The sequence below is a fragment of the Heteronotia binoei genome, chromosome 3 (assembly GCF_032191835.1).
Source record: "Heteronotia binoei isolate CCM8104 ecotype False Entrance Well chromosome 3, APGP_CSIRO_Hbin_v1, whole genome shotgun sequence".
Lineage (NCBI taxonomy): Eukaryota > Metazoa > Chordata > Lepidosauria > Squamata > Gekkonidae > Heteronotia > Heteronotia binoei.
The window spans coordinates 80,123,768-80,144,536 of NC_083225.1; the positions used below are offsets into that span (position 1 = coordinate 80,123,768).

The 20,769-nt window shown below is 42.2% G+C and overlaps 1 protein-coding gene and 1 non-coding gene across 2 annotated transcripts in view; both read left to right on the top strand.

Annotated features, from left to right (window-relative positions):
- The window catches only part of IL1RAPL1 (interleukin 1 receptor accessory protein like 1), a 1,501,437-nt gene that overhangs the window by 1,150,613 nt on the left and 330,055 nt on the right, over positions 1 to 20,769 (top strand). The gene's annotated exons all lie outside the window — the stretch shown is intronic.
- On the top strand, positions 3,790 to 3,856 carry TRNAP-AGG (transfer RNA proline (anticodon AGG)). The gene has a single exon. It is a non-coding gene; the product is annotated as a tRNA-Pro (tRNA).

Sequence of the window (20,769 nt, forward strand, 5' to 3'; positions counted from 1 at the left end):
GGCTGGACTTTCAGTATTAGACTCTTTTCAGTCAATGCTGAATTCAAACACTTCTCTCAGCATTTAGCTCTCAAGTCTTTGTCTGCTTAACTGATGCTGACCAATCAGATCTCTTGAAGCAGCCTGTCGCTGAAGGCTCTGTAACAAAAACCTAGAGGAATCATAGTAACAATAATGCAAGAAGAAAATATAAGCTGTAATTGGTAGCATAAAAAGTGAATAATAAAGAACAAATAATTAAAAAAAAGTATGTGATTAATAAATATAAGGGAAAGTGAAAATCCTTATGCAAACTATTTATTAAACATCACATCATGTTCAGCATTATTCCAGAACGTGGAAGCTTTTACCCTATATGAACTTTTTCTGGATGTCCAAGGACTTACCTATGCTAAGGAAGAAGATGCACATTTTTGAAAAGAGTTACAGCAACTCAGGATTCCTTTTTCCTTACCAAGTTCATTAACTTTTTAATTTAAATATCTTTGACCAGAAGTCTTGGACTTTTGACCACTATATGGTCTCATGGGTCGTTTTCGCACTCACCTCCAGCCGGCGCGACCCCCCTCTTCACCGCACAGGATCTGCGCAGATTTCGCGCTAAATGTCGCGGAGCAGCCTTTTGTGCTGGAAACTCCCGTCGCAAAAGCCGCTCAAACGTAAATCGGCAAAAAGCAGTTTGGCGTTTGAGCGGCATTTGCGCCGGGAGTTTCCGGCGCAAAAGGCTGCTCCGTGGCATTTAGTGCGAAATCCACGCAGATCCTGCGCGGTGAAGAGGTGGGTCGCGCCGGCTGGAGGTGAGTGCGAAAATGACCATGGAGTTTTGCATTTTATTTGGACTGAGATTTTATGCAGTTGTTACCTTACTTTTGTATATGATATTTCTTGTCTTTGTGTAGAATATTTAATAATTAGTTAGTATGTGATTTTACACTTTCCCTTATATTTATTAATAACACACACATTTTTATAATTATTTGTTCTTTATTATTCACTTCTTGCACTATCAATCTCTGTGAGGAATTAACCCTTCTCAGTCCGTAACCTGTTTAAACAGCACTTATAAGATTTTAAAGTGCAGTCTGTCACATCTGTGATACATTGGTGACATTTTTATTGTCTGGCTACATGGTAAAGAAGCCCTGAATTTATTCCACCAGGCATTTAATGACTTCACTATCAACCTGTCAACAAATCAGTCTATGCAAGAAATACATTTTATGGATACTACTGTAAAAATACACAATGGACGCAGAGGCACCACCTTATACTGGAAACCTACTGACCGACAAACATATCTGTGTGCCTCCAGCTACTATCCTAAACATACCAAACAATCAATTGTATACAACCAGGCTCTACACTACAGTCACATCTGCTCCAATCCTACAGACAGAGATTCTCACCTGAGGGATCTACAACAAACCTTTTTGGAACTAAAACATCCACCTAATAAAGTCAAGAAACAGATTAACAAAGCCAGAATGGTTCCCAGGGAAAACTTGTTGCAAGACCGGCCCTAAAGGGACAATAACCAAACACCACTAGTGGTCACATACAGCTGTCAACTGAAAACCATTCAATGCATCATCAGTGGCTTACAACTTCTACTGGATAATGACAGATCAAGATGGGTAGCCATGTTAGTCTGTTTGTAGCGGAACCACAAAATTGATGGTAGGGTGTGATTTTTTGTGAATCACTAATCTGAAGAAGTGAGCAGTGACTAACAGAAGCTCATATACTACCACAAATTTTGTTAGTCTTTAAGGTGTTACTGGACTAGCTCTTCTTGGCAACTAATCTCCCCCCTCTCTCTACCTATATGTAAATCTTGAAGAAAATTGTTTCAATGTATCTGATGAAGTGTGCATGCATATGAAAGTTTATGCCCAGAATTAAACTTTGTTGGCCTTAAAAGGTTTCACTGCACTCAAACTTTGTCCAAATGTTGATTATGTAAGAGAATAGTGAGTAGTGACTGTCTAACTAACTAGCTATTTCCTTTGTGTTTAGTGTTTTCATTATGTACAAAAGTTTATTTATAGCACATGCCCTTTAATGTTATGGAAGCCAGTTGATTAGAATATACACCAATCAGCTAGTTTACATGGTCACTATCCTGCTGATAGTTTGTAGTGCCAAGGGAGCACTACAAATGCACCAACAGAGCATATCTGCCCAGAGGGAGAATGCATTGCATAAATTAGGCTATCCACAGACAGTGCCCTGTTTTTCTACTTCATTGTCCATGATCATGGCGTTATATTTTTAAACCACTGCAATTAAGGAACCTGTGCTTGTAACTGTGAAGAGACTAGTTTATTTGCATGGAGAATATTCTCTGTTCAATTGGACACTATTTTGAAGTGACAAAATATACCATGTGAATGGAGTTGCCAACTCTGGCTTGGGAAACAGGTCGAGATATTTTGGTGGTGGATCCTGGGGAGGGAAAGTATAATAAGGCTTCAGCTCTCTCTCTCTCTAAATAAATAAATAAAGAGCACAAAATGAAACTGCATCTAGAACGCTAGTGTCAAACATGCAGCTCGCGGGCCAAATCAGCCTGCCCAGGGCTTCAATCAGGTCCGCAGGACTCTCTTCTCCTCCCTCGTGTCCTCACCCTGTGAAGCTCCAAAGGCTGTGATGACATTCCCAGCTCCTTCTGCCTTCTCTTTGCAGAGGTTAAAACTGAAAGCAAAGTTGCAAAGAAAATGTGGAATGGATTTCCCACTCTAGCTTCTGGGCAGAGCAGAGGTGAACAAAAAATCCACTCCATGTTTTCCTTGCAACTTTGTCTATGTGTTTCAATGGAGAGGAACTTCCCAGTGTTCCTATAGCCAGCTGAAGCTTCTTGGAGTTGTGTCCTTGCAAACCAAGCATTGATGCCTTAAGCCAGCTTTGTCACTTCTCAGTGGAGTAAAAACTAGTATCTAGTGAGTAATCTAACTTGGGAACCCACAGCCAAAGGGGGATATGACACTGGAGAGCCATTGCTAACCTGAGTAGACCTGGGGGAAGGGAGGAGAGAAGCTTTCAATGCCTTGCCATTTCATGTTTTCCCAGGCTGAAAGCATTTTATTTTTTAAAGTTTCTGCTGTGATCTTTGTGCTTTTCCTTGATGTTTTGTTTTTAAGATTGCATTGCAAAATCCCACTATCCCCCCTTTCCATTTTAAACAAAATATTGCAAGAGTGTTAAGAATGTTTGTATTTTAAGTTAAAAACTGATATATTTAATTGTGTTGGCCTGTGTCCTCTATAAAGTCTATATCTCTGTTATCTGGCATTACATTTTAGGACATGTAATGGCTCAGCCCCACAAAGTCCCATTTATGTCAAATCCATCCCTCCTAACAAATGAGTTTGACATTCCTGATCTAGAACATTTGTACCTAAGCATCCCATAGCAACCTTAGTGAAGCAAGGATTAACACAAAAAAGAAAGTTAAAAAAGAAAGTCTTTTTATTTCATTCCTTAACTTTCTTTTTTTGTGTTAATTGGCCACATAAATCACTGGAAGTATTGCTGCCACAGTATTTTTAGTTCAGCAGTCTCATCAAACCCCGCCTCCCCCTCAAAAAATACATATGTGAACTGCCTCTCATGTTTCAGAAAAAAATGGCCTGTGGAGAACATTTGCTTATATTTCAAGATTTTAATCTATGGGAGAAATGAGGATAGATTTTCACAAGATTGCACATCCAGTTTATCTTGTGTAGGTATTAGCAAAGCTTCTGTTGAAATCCAACCCTTGGTCAAAGAATGAAGCCGTTAGTAGCATTTGGTGGCTCAGTGGTAGAGCATCTGCTTAGGAAGCAGAAGGTCCCAGGTTCAATCCCTGGCATCTCCAAAAAAGGGTCCAGGCAAATACGTGCGAAAAACTTCAGCTTGAGACCCTGGAAAGCCGCTGCCAGTCTGAGAAGACAATACTGACTTTGATGGACCAAAGGTCTGATTCAGTATAAGGCAGCTTCATATTTCATATTTGATGGTTAGTAGAATTAATTTCTTTGCCAATGAACAGCACCATACATCCTGCTGAGCTACAACAGTTTAACCTCAAAAACAAGAGTTTTATGGTAATAAAGAAATCCCTATATCTAGTGAATAATATAGCAACTACTTGGAAGGAATGTAATAACACTTTAAATGTTTTCCATGTTGAAGTATCCTGTGCTTTACTCATTATTGATAATAGGCAGCTATTCTTCATAAAGTCTTCTTATATACAGTATGCTAAATGTCAGCAGTTTTCCAATAGCATTTATAGCTTTGGTTCTGGCCTCTGGCAACCATCTGAAGTTACCTTGAACTGACATCATTTCTACTGCTGTCAATAGGTACTTAGGATGAGGAAAAAGTAATCACAATCAGCATTAATCATATGTATTGAATGAAATATCTGGTAAGATTAAATTAACTGAGAACGCATTTGTAGATGGTGTTCTGGGGAATCTCATTGTACAGTTCAAAAAAAAGAAAATAGTCCAGTAGCGACAACTGTTATATTCCTTTTCTGCTTTTACTAGCATTGTCAAAGTAAGGGTGGCTTTCTGCCACATTTCTAATCATGATTTAATTCATGGTTCTATATGCTGAAGGAGAATGCTGTAGTTCTGGTGTTAAATCATTTCACTATATATATTTTAGTAAGAAATATTACACATCAGCTTTCTAGATATCTAACAAAAATCTTGTTGTTTGTTCTGTATATTATTTATTTTGAATTCTTAGATAGGAAAGATATCTCAGCAAATGTATAATGAGTAACTATTTTTTCCCCAAGAAGCAAGCTCAAAAGCTAGAGAAGTGCAATAGTCCCATAAGTGCTCAGTACTTTTATAGGGGTCTTTGCATTTGACCTTATACCAGCTTTAGTGTTTCTGTATCCTTTAAGCTTAACTATCCATTGTCATTTTTAACCTTATTGCTGTCATGTAGGATTTGTGTGCATGGCATCTCATGACTAAGGTATGCCACGGAGTAGTACTGGCATTTCCCCTTATTTATTTATTTATTTGGTTCATTTATATTCCTATCCCAAGTGGGCCCCTTGAAACTCAATTATCTCTATAGCAGGATTGTTGTGTGAAAAGCCCAGCAGGAACTCATTTGCATATTAGGCCACACTCCCTGATGTCACCAGAAGTGACATCACCCATTCATTAGGTTACTTTCCGCATATTGACTTGGAACAGTGCAGTGCCATCAGCTGCATTTAATGGATGTGTGTTCTTACACAGCCCAATGAGAGACCTTGTTTAGCCTCCCTCCCAACATGGCCAGAGAGAGAGTCATATATGATGGAGCAGGCAGAGGCAGGCCCAGTTTCTCCTGGGATGGGGCACTTGTGGGAAGCTCCATGTTTTTCACTCTCTTCACAAACCCATTGGAGGCTGGAGGTTGCAGAGAGGATGGAGCACATGGTCTGAGAGTGAATGGTTGCCTAGTGCCTTTCCTCTGCCAAAGACCTTTTTTTGAGCCAGAGCCCTGGCCAAGCCAGCTGGAACTACATTCCTGTGCGTTCCTGCTAACCCCCCCCCCCAAAAAAAAAAAAAAACCCTGATGATCACAACAATGTTATGGCAGAGTTGCAAATAAATCCAGTTATCAGCTGTTTGCCCGTATATATATTTGTGAGTCATTTGTTGCATGTCAATAGTCTGAAAAATCTTTGCCTGGCTGCCTGGAGAGAATTCTCATTTGCTATGAATTATACAGCGAGCAGTGGTTTAAATGAAGTTTAGTGTCTAAATTGCTGGGGATGATCTGGTTTTCCTCTGCTCCAAGCTTCTCATGCTTCCTGTTTTCCAGTTTTCTTGCATTTTCATCCTTATGACACATACAGAGAACCATAGAGATAAGTGTCAGCCCATACAGTACAGATAAATCTGTAAGTGTATCCATATGACTCACACTAATAATTTAAAGCAAGATTTCTCAAGGCTAGAGTAGATGAAATGATGGAGATCTGTGATTAGTTCTCTTGCCTCTTTAGATTGCTTATAAAATAGTTGCATGGCAGAGAACTGACTTTGCACTGAAGTACTGAGATTGTGAGCTCTAACCCCATACTGCTTTCATGGAGTAATACCTCACTCCCTTCACAAAGCTATTCCACTGACAAAAATTTGCAGGCACCATTACAGTTACCACAGAACAAGTAGAAGCTGCCTTCAGCAGGCCAGAGAAGTTCTTTCAGGAAATTGGCATGAGCAAAAGGGTCAACACCTTCTCCCCTTCACTCAGTACTGAGGTGCCACTGCAGATCTTGTCCATCCCCAATAAACAGCTGTGTGTGTGTGTTTTTAGGTGAATTGAGATCCTTTCATGCAACTACCAAAGTCACATCTAGTTTGGGGCAGAAAATGTATCCTATTTCTAGCAGCTGTTTCCAGGAAGTACACAAGTAGGACATGAATGCAACTATCCTCCTCTACTGTATGTTTTCAAGATTTAATATTCAGAGGTATCTCATGGAGATTCAAGGTAGCTATCATAATAGCGCTTTGCCCTATGAAAGGGAATATACCAGTGCCAGAGCTGCTGAGAGCTACCATAGGCCCCCAGACAAAGATTCCACCTGGGTCTCCCATGTGACCTTGATCTATACAAAATATCATAACAAAACCAGGCCTTGGATTCAGTGGGAGCTCACAGGAGCACAGCTCCTGAACCTTTCTGAGAGTTCCACCTCCTCCTTCCCACCTTGTCCATTGAATAGTAGGTGCAGCTGCATAACAGTCCCTGGATGAGCTCCACCACCTATTTTTCTACAAAATGACCCCTGAACAAAATTTATCACTTGACTTGCTCTTGCTATCAATCTATAGCAATAAAAGAACCACCCTGTCCATCCAGCTATCAGTTTGTGGCAGACACAGTTTATCAGAGAATAAACTAGTAGACTCAAAATCAGCCACAGGCTTCAGTATGATTGTGGGAGTGTCAGGGCCAAAACTTACAGGCATAGGGAATATCCTGGCCTACGTCATGTTGAGACAGCCCCGCTCCCCCAATGCTATTTGTAATGGAAGCTAATCTGTTTGTGGCAAGCAGATCTCACCAGAAAATAATGCTACATGTTTTCAACCAGAACTGCAGTAAAATAAATGGAAAGACAGGCTGGATGCAGTATGAGGTTGGCTTCAGGAGTCCCCCAGTCCTAGGCTTCCCAAACCTCCCGCCCTGGCGGGGGACCCCAGGATTAGCCCCCTTCTCTCCCGCTTTCCAAAAAGCTGGAAGTGGGGTGGGGGGTATGGCGTCTGGGAGTGATTCCGTTGTGAGCAGTTGCTTAAGGTGGTGAGCTCAGTTCCTCTGCACGAGAAGAGCCAAGCCGAGTCCAGGAACACCTTAAGAGATCACCAAGATTTTTAGGGTTATAAACAGCTTTCAAGATTCAAAGCCCCCTTCGTCTGATCTTCTGAAGGGAACTTTGGTTGCAGTCACGCACACAAAGGTAGGAGGGCCTCCTGGAGCAGGGCAGGGGGGGAGTGGTAAGTTAACTGCATACTGCCTAGCCCTTGTAGGATTGCCCCCCCCCCGCGCTTTCTGGCTCCTCTCTTTCACTTCCCAATCCCAGCGTTTACACAGAGAACCTGCTGGGATCAATTTGCAGCCACTTTGCATTCTGTCATCCCACTTCTTCATAATCTTCTTCTTTTTGCACATTTACTTGGAAGCAAATCCCAGTGTTTCAGCTGAGCTTACTCCCTACTAGGCGCAAGAAAGATTGCAGTGCCTCTGTTTCGTGCTGAAGAGAGCCGCCCAACCTTGTGCACGCTGATTTGGGAGCGCTCTTTGAAGTAGGCATGCTGAATTAAGGCTGCTGTTCTAAGCAATGTTACTGGGTGAACTTGCCTTCTGAGCTTAGGGTTGCCAATCCCCAGGTAGGGACAGGAGATCCCCTGATTTGGAGGCCCTTCCCCCACTTCAGGGTCATCAGAAAGCAGAAGGGGGGGGAAATGTCTGCTGGCCACTCCATTATTCCTTATGAAGATCGATTCCCATAGAATAATGGATAATTGATCTGTGGGTATCAGGGCTCTGGGGGGCTGTTTTTTGAGATAGAGGCACCAAATTTGTATCATAGCATCCAGTGCCTCTTCCCAAAATACCCTCCAAGTTTCAAAATACGACCCCAAAAGAAGGTGCCCCTATCTTTCATTATTTCCAAAGGAGGGAAGACATTTAAAAGGTGTGCAGTTCCTTTAAATATGATGGCAAGAACTTCCTTTGGAGTTCAAATATGCTTATCACGCCCTTGCTGCTGGCTCCACCCCAATGTCTCCTGGCTCCACCCCCAAAGTCCCCAGATATTTTTTGAATTGGACTTGGCAACCCTACCCAGTCCCCTTAGCAGCCTCCTTCCTTGGCAGCCATGACAGCCATCAGGGGTGGTTTAAAACATGGAAATGTTTGTCTGCCTGCACATGATCCCAATCCTGGTGCTGTTCAATGTCACCAGATGATTCATCTGCTGCAGGTGGACTATGATTCTGACCAATTTTCTTGTTTTACTCTCAGGCTTAGTTTAATCTACAGGCCAAGTTTGGAAGTAATACCAAACACTAAAATGAGAAATAAAGTATAATTTGTTTTAGAAATGGACTACTCCAAATATTAACTTTTCAGAAATTCATATCTTCCAAATGGTGCGACCTTTCATAATCTAGTGTAAGAATTAAGGAAATCAGATTTAAGAGATAAATGTACATAAATGTAGAATACCCTATAGAGATATGCTGTTGTTTGAATAAGCTTTAACAATGTTTTAAAGTTTTGTTAATATTGGAAGGAATGAAAATACTACATTGTATTGTATAGTGAATATACAGGAAACTATATCTATAGTTGATTTAGGAAATTTAGCTTAAACTTCAGCTGCCATCCCTAAATGCATTATCTTTGATTTAGTTTTCAACATGAATAGATTTTAAATGTGCAAGGCTACAACATTTAGCTTGTCTCCCAGGAGGGAAGCTCTTCTAACTCAGCACCCAGCTTTCATCCTAAAAGTCAAACTTTTATATTACCTTATTAGCACACTCTCACATTAGAATTCTCTTCAGTTTATGAGAAATAAAATTATGTGTACTTGAATAACAATTCCTTTCAAACCTAAATTCCTAAAATTCTGGATTCCTTAATTCAAACCATGCCAATTTTCACTGACCTAGTGTTATGTCAGCAGATTCACTGTTACTGTAACAAATATAACGGCTATAAAATATAGAAATATATCTGATTGGATTCCTAAATCTTTTGACTTAAATTTTAAAACATTATTTTCTTGTGTAAGAGGAAATTTGAGGTGAATGTAGAGGTGCTTGCTCAGGCAAAACATCCAGGGGAAATCAAAATAGTGAAAACAGAAACTTTTCCTCAGAAATATTGCTGTGCACTCTCAGTTCCTAACCATAGTAATCCATTTGTTTACAGTTCAATTGTATGCAGTTATTCCAGTTTTCGGGCATTGGTTTCAATGAGTTTAGACTGGGATAATAGAATTATCTTCCTTGAAATTCAGACCTGAAATTATTACAGATTTTTTAAAGTGTGTATTCCTAAATATAAGCATAGTGACTGTTCATAATAGCAGTCATTGGGGAGGGACGGTAGCTCAGTGGTAGAGCATCTGCTTGGGAAGCAGAAGGTCCCAGGTTTAATCCCCAGCATCTCCAAAAAAGGGTCCAGGCAAATAGGTGTGAAAAACCTCAGCTTGAGACCCTGGAGAGCTGCTGCCAGTCTGAGAAGACAATACTGACTTTGATGGACCAAGGGTCTGATTCAGTATAAGGCAGCTTCATATGTTCATATGTTCATTGGTGATCACACCATCTCTGTAGACATGTTACAATGGCTATGAAAAATGCCATCACAATTTAAGACCTGGATGACAAAATTTAAACCTATAACCTAATCTTAATGAAGAAATTTTGCATTGGAATTTGAATTTCTGGCCCTGTTCAGATGCACAGTATAATTAGATGTCGCTGCTGTTTCCTTCCGGATTTAAAGTGGCTGATCAGACAGCAACATCTGACTCCCGGTATTAACTCGTGGTAGCCCCCCCCCTCAAAAAAAATCCTTCTCAGAGCCGGATTATTTTGTTACCTGCTCCTTTGTGGTGTTTTTTGAGTTCTTCAGTTTCACCTTATAGTTTTCTCTGGTTGGCTAGTTCTGCTGTGATATTAACCAACTTCCGGATGTCTGAAGGCTGTCCCAGAGCAAAAGGAGCCTCAGACATCCAGTTTATGGTCACCATTTTTTTTTTACTACTTAGCGATATGCGCATAACCAAATAATGGTTTAACCTTTGTGAATGTGCACACAATGTGCATGTGCACATAATGCACTCATGCGCATAAAAGTGGAGGAAAAAAAGAACTGCATGGTGCTGTTGTGTGGATGGCAGAAGACGGTTTCACTGTGGAGTGATTTGAATTGCAGTATGGCAGTCTGATAGATAATATCCGGAACAAAGATATTCCAAATAGAACTGGGTCAGTTTAACATGGACTCAACACGCTGTGTGAACAGGGCCTCTGTGTACCTTTCAGCATTCTACAGGTGCCACATCATTTTATCAAATATTTCTTAATACCATTGTGTTGGATCACTACCTAGATTTCAGATTCTGTTTAAACTGGGTGTGAAATCTATGCCAGCAGCTCTTTGGAGAGAGGGGTACAATGATATAAAACATTTCTTCGTAATGCTAAAGCTATTTTATTGTAGATTTGAACTTAAAGTAGAAAATGGGCCATATTCTTCCAGACACATATCTATGCTACATATATCTTCCTGGCTCATGTTGTACCACCATACTAACTAGGATAGTTTTGGAAGATTGGTACTATGCTCCCTGCACTTGTCACCACATCACTATTGTCACCACAAGGTCTGGTCTATAGGTTCCAAATTATTGCTTCTGTAATAGCTATCTTAATTAATCTCATGATATGAGTAGAGAGATTCTAGGCAATGGGCAAGTAAAAATTACAATTATTCAGCTGTCTATGAACATCCTGACAGTAATCCTTGTAATCTAAAATGACAATTGCCCCCCTTTTGTCTACTTCTTTTATAACTATTGATGGATCTCTTGCAAGATTCTGTAATATTTGGTATTCCTCCTTAGTAAGATTAAATTTAGTCCTACCTTTTTTTCCTTTCCAGAGTCTCTAATTCCTTCATTACAAGTTGTTCAACCACAATAATAGAAGGGTCATTACACATCAGAACAAAGGACAATTTAGGTCAAAATTTATTCATGCTTACAATATCTGAGTTCCCAAAGTGCTTTCTAAGCTTCAAAGATCTTATAAGTTTAAAGATGTCTACTCATGCCTGAAAAGAGTTATAGTATGGAGCCAGCACATAGCCAAGGCCTAAATTCAAGAGAGGCTGCTCCTTAGCTGTTACAACTCAGGAAGAAAGATTAATAATTAAATTCTCTTCTTCCCCTTGCATTTGGGATAATACTGAAAATTTTCATGGGCTCATTTCATGGTTGCTCAGTCCAAATACCATCTATTGATAGGTCCCTCATCTCCCAAAGTGTTTTCAGAATCCTCAGCATCTGAGGTCTCAATCTCACTCTGGTTGTTCCTTGAGTCTGCCAATGATATCTTACATTGGGGAGTCTGGTCCATAAAGGACCATATGTACACCCTCTGAGAGGAATAATCCCTATAAACTCTCTCAAATATTTAAATGTTTATTTCTTTAGTTTTCTTCTCAAAGGAGGCAACCTTCATCTCTTTCAAATTAGAGCTAAAGTTCTCTGTAGAGACAGATTTTTTCAATTTGTCCTCCAAAGACAAAATCTCTGATTATAAGTTTGTTGTTTCTTGTGTAGCCTGATCTGTTATTAACAGCATCATATCCTTAGAGCATTTATTTAAGAGCTCCATCCATTTGTTCTTAAAAGTATCATTATTCAAAAATAAAGTTGGTCCTTTCTGCAATAGACCATATTTGGATTGGGCAATCAAGAAATGACCCCATGAAAATTTTCAGTATTACCTCCAAACACAAGGAGAAGAAGGGAATTTAATTATTAATCTCTCTTCCTGGGCTCTACAATAACTGGAGTATTTGAAAAACATTCAGAGGCACTCCACATAGAACACATTACATTATCTCAATCTGGAGAATACTTTGGGTTAACGTGGCTAGGTCAGCAAAGTCTAAATAAGGTTATCTGGTTTACAAATCAGATGCAATTGAAACTGCATTCTTAGCAATAGTACTGACTTGCTTATCTATTGACAAGGCCATGACCAGCAGTGTCTCCAGGCTCTTAATTTGACCTACTGGAGGAAATTTAACTCCATCTACGGCTGATAGATTAATTCCAAATAAACACTCTGTTTTACCAGTTATCATGATTTATGATGTCTGGATTAAGTTGCTAACTCTCAGCCACTTGGCTACAGCCTCAAGACCTTGGGTTAATTAGACCTGGAGTTAGCCATGGCAGTCTCTCGGCTTTAAAAAAGCCAATACAGCTTGAGACGTACTGCGGCAATCAGATGGCACCTATCCAGCTGGCAACAGAGTCATGGGCCACACACATGTCCATGGCATGCCTGAGCTGACCAGATGGCCATAAATGCGCCATGGAAGCACCACAATGACTTTGCTACCACAAAGTTCCCTGTGCCTCTTTACTGCATTGTGGTGGTGCTGCAGAGCATGAGGTTTGGTTTGAGTGGGCCACAGGGGACAGATGTGCATGTGTAACTGTGCCCACCAGATCTGAAGGTGGGGGTGGCTATGGTGGCCAAAATGCCCATCTGATTGTACCCAGTGTTCTTCACAGTTGCTTCACAGCTGCTTCTGAAGGCTTAGATATATAAGAAGCTGCATATAATTTGTATATAATGACAGCCTGCTCCTAGGTTCCTGATGATCTTGGCCAAAGATTTTATGTAAAGAGCACTGGGAATAAAGGGATCGTTGGGATATCCCATTCAACTAACTGATTCTGTGTCTCCTGTGAAAACTATCTGCTCCCTACCAACAAGAAATAAATGAAACCAAAGGAGGGCTGCCCCTTTTACACCAAAATATTATTGTTGACCTTTTCAAATATTGCTGACAAGTCCAGCAATATCAGCAACAATGGATTCCTCACATCCAAAGATAATTTCTTAATAAGAGGTCTAATCACAATTTCTTTCAGCTGTGAAGGAAACTCTCCTTGAAGGAAGGACACAATAATAATCTTCCTCAAGGGAGATATCACTTTCAACAGCATGATTTTAACAGCCAGGATGGGCAAGGATCTAATTTGCAAGAAGTGGCCTTCACAATCCAGAGCACTGTTGATATCAGTCAGGAAGACCAATCCCAAACTATATCCATAGAACTCTGACAAACTGAAAGTGGTTCTATAACCTTTTCCTGTTAGGATATTGCCACCACTGCAGTAGTAAGCAAAGCCTCCAAATTGCAACAATTCCACTTAACAGTTTACTTTCTGTAAAATAAAAATAATAAAACAGTGGGGTGTTGAGTGCACCAAGAAACAATTCTGCCAATAGCACCATGCAAACGTGCATTCCATGTTGATACATACAAAGTCACTGTCCAGGCTCAGAAAATTCCCCAGAGCTGACTGAAAACCAGTTGAATCCATAAGTCTCTAGGTCAGTCCATTCTAACTGGTCCCATCCCCTTGCACAGGTTCAAACTAAATAGAGAAAGAGATGAAGCAGCTGGGTAGGCATTTGGTACTGTTTGTCCTCCATCTCTTCATTATTGCTTCTTAGCTATGAACATCTAAAGCTGCTTGCTATGTAGAATCTCATGTAGGATCTATTATTAATTAGATGCTGCTTCCCCCCACATCACCACAGCCAACTTCATAGGGTTTTCAAGGCAAGAGACATTTGGAGGTGGTTTGCCATTGACTATCTCTGCATATTACCCTGGATTTCTTTGGTGTCCTCCAACCCAAGTACTAACTAGGGCCAACTCTGCTTAGCTTCCAAGATATGACAAGTTTAGGCTAGCCTGGGCTATCCATATTAGGGTAATCAGATGCTTATGTCAACTGAGCCTTCTCTCCAAAATCTTTTTCTGCTCTCCAACGTACTACTTACAGTTTTAACCCTAAGTCATTCCATTCTAAAATGAGAAATTGGAAACATTGCTCTTCAGCATACTTATTTTATTTTAGAGTTGCCAACATCCATGTGGTGGCTGGAGATCTCCTGCTATTACAACCGATGTCCAGTTAACAGAGATCATTTCATCTGAAAAAATGGCTGTTTATGTCCCATTAAGTCCCTCTCTTCCCTAAACCTCACTCTTCTCAGGCTCCATCCCCAAGTCTCCCGGTATTTTCCAACCCAGAACTGGCAACCCTAACATTAAAACAATTGGTTTGGCCAAATTAGAGTCAGATGCATGGCAGTTTTCTGTTGCATGTATGTTCAGTACAGCACCTCAATACAGTGAAGTACCCAGGCTCAACAACACAGTATAACTCCATTTTCTTCCTATTCACTCAACAATGATTGAAAAAGGAAGATATGTAGTTTGTCAGAAGGGAGGAATGAGCATCCAAACCAGAAATATTATAATCACAATTTGCTATTCATAGTTTTATCCTTCCTGACACCTTTTACCTTGCTGCGCCTTGCCAGAGGCTGAGCACATTTCAGAGAGCTCTATGAGAGAGCAGACAAGAAATGCTATAAGGGTGAAGTTTGGCTTTCTAAACAGCTGGGGGAGTTGCTGAGAAATTCTGAGTTTGTAGGACTGTGTGATTGCTAAAAATTCTGAGTTTGTGGTTGCTGGGGAACTGCTGTTTGTTTGGTTTGAGTGGGCTGAAGGTGATTGTTGGTGACTGATTAGGAGTGGCTGTGTTCCTGGGGCAGACTGAGGCCCCACCCTCTTTGCATTATTAAGCTGTGCCTTGCCAGAGGCATGAGCCGAAGGGCAAGAGCTAAAGGGCTCTTGGCCTAGGGGATGTGTAAGGACCAGGAACCCAGATCCCTATTTTTCTTGTGTTCCCAGTAAGATAAGTAGACCCTCTAGAAGGAGAGCCACATAAACAAACAGGATTTAAAAGGGGACTGTATATTTTTTTAAAAAGCTATCATGAAATTAGAATGCCAGCAGGGGGGGTGGGGGCTTTCCAGTGTTTTGCACTGAGTGTCACATGTATGACTATGGCCCACAGGACAGAAGTCTTGGGTGTGTGCTCGATGCAAGGAGTTCCTGGTACTCAGGGAACGAGTTCGTACCCTTGAGGCCGAGGTGACTGACCTGGAGAAGCAGAGACAGTCAGCTAGGCACTCGGAGAAGATTCTCGGGGACGTATTAGATAAGCCCCACTCTGAACGTGGCTGCCACATTGCTGCCAGGAAGCATGAGGGTCGAGAGGGAACAGGGCACCGTGCTGAGGATAAGGAGAATACGCCCTCATAAGGGTCCTCTTCTTCAGTTGGTGAGCGGGTATCCATTCATTTCAAGGAACCATCCCTGGGCAGGGAGAGAAGGGGGGTCTTGGTAGTTGGTGATTCGACCCTTAGGCAAGTAGACAGCTGGGTGGCAAAACCGCATACTGACCGTATGGTGACTTGCCTGCCTGGTGCGAAGGTAGTGGACATTATGCGTGTTGTAGATAGGCTGATAGACAGTGCTGGGGAGGAGCCAGTGGTTGTGGTTCCTGTTGGAATCAACGATGTGGGGAAATGCAGTCATGAAATCCTGGAGGAAAAATTTAGGCTGCTAGGTGGGAGACTTAAGGCCAGGACCTCTATGGTAGCATTCTCAGAAGTGCTACCTGTTCCACGTGCAGGGCTGGAGAGACAGGCACAAAGTAGAAGTCTCAATGTGTGGATGTGACGATGGAGTAGGGAGGAAGGGTTTAAGTTTGTTAGGCACTGGGATACTTTCTGGGAAAAGTGAGATGGTCCCCACATGGAACCAAGCTGCTGGCGCTTAAAATCAAAAAGGTGGCAGAGCACTTTTTAAACAAAATCTTGGAGGAAAGCTGACAGGAGATGAAATGTCTCTGGTTCGGGAGGACTCATCTCAAAGAGATGAAGGGTTAGCTATTACTTTTCTACTGGGTAATGGATCAGAGTTCTCCACTGAGATGGTGACAAACAGTATGGATTATCTGCCAAGGTCTCGAGGCAGCAGGAGGAAGGTTGCGGGCCTAACTTGCCTGGGAAATTATAGATGTTTGTATACAAATGCTAGAAGTGTTCAATGTAAAATTGATGAGTTGGAATGTTTAGTGTTGGGGGAAAACATAGACATTGTGGGAATTTCAGAAACTTGGTGGAATGAGGAGAATCAGTGGAACGCGGTGATTCCTGGATATGTTATATCGGAAGGATAAGAAGGGAAGGGTTGGAGGTGGAGTGGCTCTGTATGTCAGAGAGGGTATACAGTCCAGTAAGACTGAGGTCAGATAATTGGTTTCCCTTCTAGAAATGCTTTGGGTTGAAATAGAGGGCCCAAAAGGAAATTTAACTATGGGAATTTGTTATTGCCCACCAAATCAAAAGATAGAGGATGATTATAATATGATGGAAGGATTAAAGATAGCGGCTAAACATAAAAACTGTCGTAATAGGCGATTTTAACTACCCGCAGGTTGATTGGGTCAATATGTGTTCAGGCTGAAAGAAAGAGACTGTGTTTCTAGATGCTCTGAATGACTGTGCTATGGAGCAGATGGTCACAGAACCTACCAGGGGGGGGGGGCGATCCTGGATTTGGTCCTAAGTAATGCCCAAGACTTGGTGAGAGATGTAAAAGTGATCGCACCACTTGGAGCAGTGACCATAATGTTATGGAGCCCCCCGGAGGGAGAGCAGACGCTTCGGCGTGCTTTGAGCGCGTCTCGAGGGGGCGGGGCTTCAGGGTTGCTATTGAAGCCCCGTTCGCTGCCGAGGCAGTCTTCTCAGCGTTTTTGGGCTGGCTGGGAGTGTGTCTGCACGCTCCTTGTGCGATAGGGGCTGTGCTGGATCGTTGCGTGGATCGGCCCGGAGGAGAGGAGCGCGTCGCGGGAGTCATATATGAGGAGTCATTACTTTTGAAAGTTGGAGTGCAAGGGGGTTTGATGTGTGCCCTTTTGGGAATTGCATTCCTTAAGCTCCTTTTGAGTCCATTTGTGCTGCAGGGTGCCCTTTGGTCTGGGGGAGGCTTCCTTTGCTGAGGGCTCAGGGGGCAGTGCTTCTTGGAGTAAGCGGTTCATTTTGAATGCCCCGTGTACTATTAGGGGATTGGGTGGCCATTTGACCTAGACTGCTGTGAACAGCAGGGCCGGGCGGCCGTTTTGAGGGGCGGCCATTTGGCTGAAGTTCGGGGTGCTTGTAATTAGACTGTCCTGATGCCAGGTTTCCCTCAATATTTCAATGGTCAAATGAGCACTTCTGCAGGAATGAGCCACTCTGTGGTCATTCTGTGTTTGCTGAGATTTGTAAACATTGTCCACGTCAGTCCACCTGCAGCACTATTATCCATTCTGCTAACTTTTTTGGAGTAAAAAAAAAACCTGGGGGCTTGGTGGCCATTTTAGCCTTGCTTCTTCTTCCCCATACATTGTGCTTGGGGCGGCCATTTTTGAGGGCTGTACTTCTCCCTGGGCTTGGCGGCCATTTTGCCTTGCTTCTTCTTCCCCATACCTTGTGCTTGGGGCTGCCATTTTTGAGGTGATGTACTTTCCCTTGGTGCTTGGCGGCCATTTTGGCCTTGCTCCTTCTTCACCACACGTTGCTCTGCGGGTGGCCATTTTATGAGGTGTTGAGGCGGGGGCCATTATAGAGTCCATTTGGAAGGCGGGTTTTGGCCCTCTATTCCCTTGTTTGCCTTTGGCTTGGTTAATCTAATTAAACAAATTCTGCTTTGTGCAGTGCTCTTTAGCGAACATGTCGGGTCACAAAGGCAGTGGAAAGTCAAAGGGGAAACAGCCTGCCCCTAAGGCTCTTAAGCCTCCATCTAAGCCTCCGCCGCCCCCTTCGTCTTCTGACGATGAAGGGGACGATGAAGTTAATGCAGCCATTTTCCAGCGGCTGCGAGCTCTGGAGCAGGCATCGGGGTTTCCACCTTCTCAATTACCTAAGAAGGGGCGTTTTTCTAAGCATGCTTTGCAGGCAGATATATTGACCCGTTTATGTCTTTTGGAGGGCAGATCTGCTGTGGTTGCTGCTGGAGGAGCTGTGGGGCCGGCTGGTTCTGATGTTGGAGCGGGCACGTCATCTGGTACGGGTGGTACTGGATCAGCGTTGGTGCCTGCTTTACCTTCTGGTAAGTCGGGGGTCGGCTTGAGTTTCCCCAAAAGACCAGCACAACCACATTTAACTTTAAAAGGGGTAAATTCTCTGAGATGAGGAGGCATGTGAAGAGGAAACTGAAAGGAAAGGTAAATACAGTCCTTGGAGAAGCCTGGAGGCTATTTAAACCTACAATCCTAGAAGCTCAGATAAAATATATACCACAAGTTAGGAGAGGCACAAACAGGTATAAGAAAAGGCCTGCATGGTTAACAAACAAAGTAATGGAAGCTGTAAAAGGTAAGAAGGACTCCTTTAAGCGGTGGAAAGCTAGTCCAAGTGAGATTAATAAAAGGGAACTCCGGCTGTGGCAAATCAAATGAAAGATTGTGATCAGGCAGGCAAAAAGGGACTATGAGGAGCATATTGCAAAAAACATAAAGATCAACAATAAAAATTTCTTCAAATATATTAGAAGCAGGAAACCAGCCAGGGAGGCAGTGGGGCCCTTGGATGACCAAGGGGTAAAAGGATTACTGAAGGAGGATAGGGAAATGGCTGAGAAGCTGAATGCATTTTTTGCCTCCGTCTTCACTGTGGAAGATGAGAAGTGTTTGCCCACTCCAGAACCACTAATTTTGGAAGGGGTGTTGAAAGGCCTGAGTCAAATTGAGGTGACAAGTGAAGAGATCCTACAACTGATTGACAAATTAAAAACTAAGAAGTCACCAGATTCGGTTGGCATACATCCAAGAGTTCTGAAAGAACTCAAAGTTGAACTTGTGGATCTCCTGACAAAAATATGTAATCTTTCATTGATATCTGCCTCTGTTCCTGAGGACTGGAAGGTAGCAAATGTCACCCCCATCTTTAAAAAAGGTTCCAGAGGAGATCCGGGAAATTACAGGCCAGTCAGTCTGATTTTAATACTGGGAAAGTTGGTAGGAAGCATTATCAAGGACAGAATGAGTAGGCACATTGATGAATAGGCACATTGATGAACACAAGTTATTGAGGAATACTCAGCATGGGTTCTGTAAGGGAAGATCTTGCCTCACAGTTACAGTTCTTTGAAGGGGTGAACAAATATGTGGACAAAGGGGACCCAATAGATGTTGTTTACCTTGACTTCCAGAAAGCTTTTGATAAACTTCCCTAACTAAAATAAAATTTGATGCTTCTTCCAATGCTTCCTCAGAAATAAATCTGAGGAACTGCTGAGCTGGTATTAGTTTCTGTAGACTGCAGACACGACCTCATGGTAACTGGGGAGATGTCTTCCTGTTAGTGCTTTGTCTATGGCAATGCGGTAAGCTGAATTATTTTTGGTGTGAGTGGAACAGGAATAAATAAACCCTTGCTCAGAGAGGCAAGGCAGAACTTTTTATTCTCCCAAAACACTCGTGTCAGTGATCATTCCTACAAAGGAAGAAACAGGAATTAAGGGAAACAAAGAAATCAGGGGAAGAAATAGAAAGAAAGTGAAATAAAGGAATGAGGGGAAAACTTACCTGTCCTGTGACAGTGACTTTTCCAGGCCCCGCAGAGATCCTGGCCAGCCAGCCAGGCCACAGGTAGGCCACTGTGCAGCGCTGCTTGGCCCTGTGATCCCTGCCGGCCCACTGGGCCCTGGGGAGGCCACTGCACAGCACAGCTGGGCCCCACAATCCTCACTAGCCAGCCAAGACCCAGGGAGGCCACCATTTGGCTTGGCTCAGCCCAGCAATCCCCAAGTGCCAGACCAAGTCATCTTGAGGGCCATAAACAGCCCTCGGGCCTGTCGTTCCCTACCCCTGCTTTAAGGCATCTTTCCTGGGAGAACTCTCTTTCTTTCTTTCTTTCTTTCTTTCTTTCTTTCTTTCTTTCTTTCTTTCTTTCTTTCTTTCTTTCTTTCTTTCTTTCTTTCTTTCTTTCTTTCTTTCTTTCTTTCTTTCTTTCTTTCTTCTCTCTCCCTTCCCTTCCCTTCCCTTCCCTTCCCTTCCCTTTCCTTTCCTTTCCTTTCCTTTCCTTTCCTTTCCTTTCCTTTCCTTTCCTTTCCTTTCCTTTCCTTTCCTTTCCTTTCCTTTCCTTTCCTTCCCTTTTTGCAGCCAAAGGGCAGAAAACCAGGGCTTATTTATTGATGTAGTGTCTTTTCTACAAAGAAGTTTTAAAGGCATTTTTACAAGTGAATTTAATATATCTTCTGGAGGCTTGTTATTATGTTATTAGAACAGTGACTTGAAGTAGGCAATATGTGTATTGGCTGTTTATGCTTCCATACAGAGGCACAATTGCAGCTGCAACCAAATAATCAATAGTCAGTCTGGCCGCAACTGTTTTGTGTGTGTCTAAGTGTGTGGGTGTCATTTTTGCTCTGGATTTCCAAAACCTGATGGGGAAAAAGGAACATAGCATTCAGAAGGTACTTGCAATGATTTAATGATCAGATTTTTAAACTGCTACTCTTTCCAACAAGTGAACAGGTTTAAAATGTTCATGTACCAACAGTTTTATTTTGCATTTAGGTGTTTCTTTC